Source organism: Penaeus chinensis, chromosome 34 (genome assembly GCF_019202785.1).
Source record: "Penaeus chinensis breed Huanghai No. 1 chromosome 34, ASM1920278v2, whole genome shotgun sequence".
Lineage (NCBI taxonomy): Eukaryota > Metazoa > Arthropoda > Malacostraca > Decapoda > Penaeidae > Penaeus > Penaeus chinensis.
This window is the reverse complement of record NC_061852.1, coordinates 8,417,050-8,424,549: the sequence shown is the minus strand read 5'-3', so window position 1 is coordinate 8,424,549 and position 7,500 is coordinate 8,417,050.

Genomic DNA, 7,500 nt, shown 5'->3' with positions numbered 1-7,500 from the left:
ATATATATACATATATGTGTACACACACACACACACACACACGCACACACACACAAACACACACACACAAACACACACACACACACACACATATATGTGTGTGTGGGGGGTATGATAGATAGATGGATAGATAGATAGATAGATAGATAGAGAGAAAGAGAAATAGAAAGAGAGAGAGAGAGAGAGAGAGAGAGAGAGAGAGAGAGAGAGAGAGAGAGAGAGAGCGAGAGAGCGAGAGAGAGAGAGAGAGAGAGAGAGGGTGTGTGTGGAGGGGGGGGGGGGGAGATGCCTATTTAAACATAAACAATATATGCGTGCTCATATACACGTGAAAAAAGTTACGACTCACATCATCATCATAAGCCTCATCAATTAATTGGATATCGATATTTGCTAGTGCTATAAATTCATAGGAAGTCCCACTCGGAAACGCAATTAATGCAGTGCAGATGAACGATAAATTTTGTACAACGTTGGGTGCATTTTGATTGACGTTCTATTGATGACTACTGAGGTCCTTTAAAAGCTGTTCTGAGCTGCAAAAATACTGTTAATGGAGAGGCTATATATTTTATTCTAATACAATCCACCAGTAAAAGTCTTTATGATAAAGAAAAATGCCATATGTGTAATTTATTTATCCGACTTTCCTCTACATATTCTTTCTTTAACATGTAATTTCTTCATTCCCTTTCATTCTCACGATCAACCATCATTTACATGGTTATCATTGTCATTAGTATCCTTAATGTTAAAACTATTAGTACTCATCGTCATCGTCTTCGTCATCCTTATCATGATCTTGATCATTATTATAACCATTACTATAATCCTTCTTATGATCATTATCATTATTACTATCATTAGTATTGTCATTAGTATTATCATTAGTACTATAATTAGTATTATCATTAGTACTATAATTAGTATTACCATTAGTACTATAATTAGTATTATCATTAGTACTATAATTAGTATTACCATTAGTACTATAATTAGAATTATCATTAGTACTATAATTAGTATTATCATTAGTACTATAATTAGTATTATCATTAGTACTATAATTAGTATTATCATTAGTACTATAATTAGTATTATCATTAGTACTATAATTAGTATTATCATTAGTACTATAATTAGTATTATCATTAGTACTATAATTAGAATTATCATTAGTACTATAATTAGTATTATCATTAGTACTATAATTAGTATTATCATTAGTACTATAATTAGTATTATCATTAGTACTATAATTAGTATTATCATTAGTACTATAATTAGTATTATCATTAGTACTATAATTAGTATTATCATTAGTACTATAATTAGTATTATCATTAGTACTATAATTAGTATTATCATTAGTACTATAATTAGTATTATCATTAGTACTATAATTAGAATTATCATTAGTACTATAATTAGTATTATCATTAGTACTATAATTAGTATTATCATTAGTACTATAATTAGTATTATCATTAGTACTATAATTAGTATTATCATTAGTACTATAATTAGTATTATCATTAGTACTATAATTAGTATTATCATTAGTACTATAATTAGTATTATCATTAGTACTATAATTAGTATTATCATTAGTACTATAATTAGAATTATCATTAGTACTATAATTAGTATTATCATTAGTACTATAATTAGAATTATCATTAGTACTATAATTAGTATTATCATTAGTACTATAATTAGTATTATCATTAATACTATAATTACTATTATCATTATTACTATAATTACTATTATCATTAGTATTACCATTATTATCCACCTCTACCTCCATCTCCATTTCCATCTTCAACTCCAACTCCACCTCCACCTTCTCATTCATCTCCATCTCCATCTCCATCATCACCTTCACCTTTATCTTCATCTTCATTATCATTATCATTATCAACACTGCACTATATAAATAATTATAGCACAAAATAAAAATAATGATATGCTTCTCGAAATGAAATCATAAGAAAAACTGTATCAGTATTGATGATAATGATATCAATGATAATGATTTATTTGAATCGTAATAATAATAATAATAATAATAATAATACAATAACAACAACAACCATAATAATAATAATAATGATAACAATAGGTAATAACAACGACTGTAGTTTCATTGACAATAATAATGATAAGGATTGTAATAATAATCATACCAGAATATATGTCTTTAAGCTTCCACTCAAATTACATTCCAAAGAATACTGTTAATTCACTCTATGCATTTATCATATTGCATATACTAGGTACTTAAAAAAATATATATAGATACACTTTAGACTTCAGAAAACAATTATACTCTAGACATTTTAACATTAGTGCATAAATACGTTATGGTATATAATAAAAAATAAAAAATAAAAATCCAGGGAGAGAACACAATCTTCGTTTTTTACAACTGCTATCTATAACACAATCAGTGCCCATCCCCATGGCATTTGCGACAGCCGTGTTTAGTGTGATGGACTTTTACAATGGAATTAAATTACGCGCATCACTCACCGCGTTTACACAACCCTCTGAGCTCTCTTGGCAAACATGCAAGTAGGAACGGAGGAGGGAGAGGCGAGCATTACGCGAAGGAAGTCAAACATCACAGAGGAATTTCATATTCGTATCACTTTTTCACCACAGGGGACAACTGAGGAAAACATCTCTTAGGAATACACACACGCACACGCATGAATATGAATATAAATATAAATATATATGATGTGTGTCTTTATATATTTTCACATATTGGAGAATTTTTAGGCATATAACTTTTACCATACATTTTCAAAACTATCCTCCTAAAAGGCACCAGATTTAACCCATCGGTGCGCATTTAAATCTCATATCATATTTGCGTGTAGCAGTTTACGCCTCTCATAGAGATGGGAAATGCTGCTTGCAAGGCGCTTCCCAAATAACGAGCTGCATGTTGAGGAACCTGAACTCTTCACCTTCAGACTCTGAGGCTCACAAAACTACAACATATATGGATATGTCTGTATTTATATATATACATATAGACATACTTGTGTATGTGCATGTGTATGAGTGTGTGTGTGTGTGTGTGTGTGTGTGTGTGTGTGTGTGTGTGTGTGTGTGTGTGTGTGTGTGTGTGTGTGTGTGTGTGCGTGTGTGTGTGTGAAGAAATGGAGTGCAACAAAGCAAACCAAAAGCAGGCAAACAAAATACTCGAAAAGTCACCGAGACAATTTTATTTTCTCTTCATTGCTCACTCACTAAATATTCTTTTATATCTTCGAACAAAACATGAATTGTGCTTCGCCATATCCGTGATATCACCATTATTAGTATGATTTTGCTTTATTTCTGTCCAAACCGTAAATATACCGTATTTGTTTATTCATTTTAGTCCAGATCACTAATCACTGCTATAATTTTACAATTATTATGGGCAACGTAGGCCAATACAGAACAATGAGTGAAAAGTACTTGAGAAAAGGTGATACATTTTATGACCGTCAGAAGAATTGTTTTATTGTGTGTGTGTGTGTGTGTGTGTGTGTGTGTGTGTGTGTGTGTGTGTCTGTGTGTGTGTGTGCCTGCGTGCGTTCGTGCGTGCGTGCGTGTTTACATGTGTGTTTTGCCATGCTAATGTGCGTCTGGAGATATACATACATACCTACATACATATATATATATATATATATATATATATATATATATATATATATATACATATATGTATATCACGTGAGCTATATATACATGCACTGTATATATCACTGCATATTTATGTTCATCCACTGTGCATGAAGCCTTTTATTCCCAAACAGACGCTTGCCTAATAAAAAAGCCACACACGCAGGGAACACCATAAACCGCAGAGCACCGACGCCGTGGTTCCGGGCCTTGTGTAAAAGTACTCCCATAAGTCTTCATAAAAAGGAATATCATAAAGTGTAGACGAGCGAAGCCGAAGACCCAGAGCGAGGCGGAGAGGCAGTTCGGGGAAATATGAGCCGTCTTTGGTAGAGAAAGAAAAGTCCCAATGCGTTAGTCTTTTTTTCCCAACGCTTGGGAGAGGCGTTCGGGGTTTGACGACGCGTTGCTTATTTTACGTCATCGTTTAAGCTTCGCCTCTCCATACCTGGATCTAAATCTGAAACCATTGTTAAATGTCAGCTACGTGTTTCTTGTGTTTGTTATTATTATTATTATGTTTTATATATATATATTTTTTTTCAACAGTCATTCATTCCACTGCAGGATATAGGCCTCTCTCAGTTCACTTCTGAGAGGTTATATGGCAGTGCCACCCTTCATGATTAGATGCCCTTCATAATCAACCGCGGTTCGTCGCGCTAACACTTGTGCCACGGCGACGACTTCCCCTACGACACCTTAGTTTGACTTCTCAAGGCGATATGTCGTTTTCTCAGGCTCGAGCCAGCAGTCAGAGCGCAAGCATTTTTACGACCGCCGCAACGGGGAATTGAACATCATCATCATCATCATCATCAGTATAATTATTATCTTTAATAGTAGTAGTGGTAATTTTTAATAGTAGTAGTATATTTGTAATCATAAGCATCTCGTTATTAAGGGAAAACATCTTCCAATGAATATGAATGCAATGCATCTCACAGAACTTTAATGTATTTCATGTGTTAATAGATGTATGGAATAATTGCCCTGTCTGTATGCAAAAGCTTTGGGAATTTGCATTCACTCCTTTATGCAAGTGAGTTCAGACTGAAACGTAAACATGCTGTATCAACATATGTCAATTTAACTTGTTATTGTAAATGTACAGCACAGAATCTAGATAGATGTGAAAGTCCACAAAGTTGTTAGCATGATGTAAAAGTAAAGTGATAAATAAACAAATAGATGAAATAAACATAATATTCGCTATACATTAGGGTATTATTATATCTATCCTAAATATATATAGCTAAAACTAGTCCATAACATTCTCTCATAAAATTATGTCTTTCTGATTATAAAGTTCTAACGCCTCTTGAATTTATATCTGAATGAGATCAACCTCTCTCATTTAAATCTCTTCTTCATTACTTTTCCACTCGCGACACCTAGATTGGATAAGAAATAGATTGCTATACTTAATCTTTTTCACGTTCCTAGAGGCAGAAGAACCTACTTCATCATATCTTGTTTCTCGTTCTCTGATCATTAGCTCTCCGTACATTTAAATTCAAATGTTTTATTCATATACGTTAGAGCACTTATCCGAATTGAGAACCAAAATATAACTGAAAAATAACAAGATACACAAACTAGCATAAAATATAGTTCTCCTTCAATAAGTTTACAGTATTATTAGTTGCCACGGCCTATCAGTTCCAATAACTTCGTTGGTAATTGATATTCTCTTAGCAGTGCCCTGGTTTGATTCTTCAAATTGCTTCCTAGAAGAATTATATAAATAGACATGGTGATCATATTTGCAACGAATATTTGACGAATATTTCTAGACAGGTATTATTTAAATTGTATATATATATATATATGTGTGTGTATATATATGTGTATATATATATATATATATATATAAATATAATAATAATAATAATAATAATAATAATAATAATAATAATAATAATAATAATAATAATAATAATAATAATAATAATCAAAATCATAATGATAATAATAATAATAATAATAATAATAATGATAATAATAATAATAATAATCAAAATCATAATGATAATAACAATAATAATAATGATAATAATCATGATCATGATCATGATAATGATAATGATAATGATAATGATAATGATATGATAATTATAATAATAATGATAATAATAATAATCATAATCATAATCATAATCATAATAATAATAAGTTTAAAGGAGTCGGCAATCGTTATTATTCATGAGTTTGTCCTGTTTTAATAAATGGGATAACGACTATGAATGACATCTTTTGTACTAGGAGACCATAAAATATAACATATCGAGGTCCAGGCGATATTTGATAGAGACCTTCCCTGCCGTGCATATTCTCTGAATACTGAACTGCACCCTCAATGGCATATGATTTGTTGGAGAGCGTCTTTATAAACTATGACTCTATAATGATCAAAATCACAAATGGGCTTTCATTTTTCCTTTATTATTGGTATTATTAGAACATCGTCAAATGCAGCTGAGCCAAAGCCATATTCCGGGGTTATGTAAGGCTAGATGAGTCATAACGAACATCTATGCTGCCCAAAATACTCCTCCTGCAAAGATAGATATGCCCCTTCGTAATTATCAAAACTTATAACCTGGACATCTTTTGTTTTTCAATGTTTCGTCTCCATGCTCTACACGATTCCAACGTAACAAATGGGTGAAGGAGCGCCCTGCAATATAGACGAAGATACATCAGCGATTTCCTCAACTAGTCCTCGCCTACCTTAACAGGGACTGAAACACCATGGAACCGTCATTGTCTTGAATTCTGCCTTTGCTCCTCTGATCCTCGCCTGGCTGCTGCTCCCGTCGTGAAGGTTATCTCGATACCGCCACGCATCACGATTCTTTCTTATTGTTATTTCTACTTCCATATGAGACATGTAAGTCGATCGTTCTGCTCCGCCTCATGTTCTTGTTACTTTTCAGTGAGTTCCTTGATCTGTTTATAATATCAACAAGACTACAATTACAAGCAATAGCTTAATTTTTTGTTGGACTCCTTCAATCGTTGTATTTAAAGTGAAAGTGTAGAGAGGCCATTGGCATGCTGATCTTTACTCTGTTCTATTGCTGCCACAAGCACTATGGGGAACAGGTTCATTTCTCCATGTTGACTGACAGGAATCCATATTAGAAGAGACCGCCTTTGGCAACTCATAAGGGGAGACAAAAAACAAAACAAAAAAACAGGGTCTCAAAAAACAGTTATGAGAGCTTGTTTTTGCGATAAAGCACTTGATTTCAGTGTGGACTCATTTGCTACTAGTGTTTTACCATCGGTATACACGTTTTCTTTATTGTTCTCAGTTGCATTGCACTTTATGCAATGTTTGGTATATGTAGCAGTTCGTTAAACAGTAAAGCCATTGCGAACGTGCAGTTGATTATATACTCGTTTAAATATCTAACTTCCTGATCGTTTGCAATGCTGTATCTGTCATTTATCTACAGAAAACTCCCGAGATGAAAGCAGTTAAGTTATTTCACTTCGAAATAAATGTGTGTGTGTGTGTGTGTGTGTGTGTGTGTGTGTGCACCTATGTATACGTGTGTATTTTATATATAAGCATGCGAGCATACACCCATGCGCTCGCGTAGAATACAAACCCCACCGCGCACACATACAGACAAAAAGAGAATATCCTTTAACAACAGATCTCTCTTCCATCGCAGAGCAAAGTTCATGATAAAACCATGTATATATTGCAGTAAAAAATAAACGCAATAAAACCCCTTATACAGAAGCAGATCATCACTATGGCAACGCAGAGATATAACGAGAATTGTACGTCGGGATAAT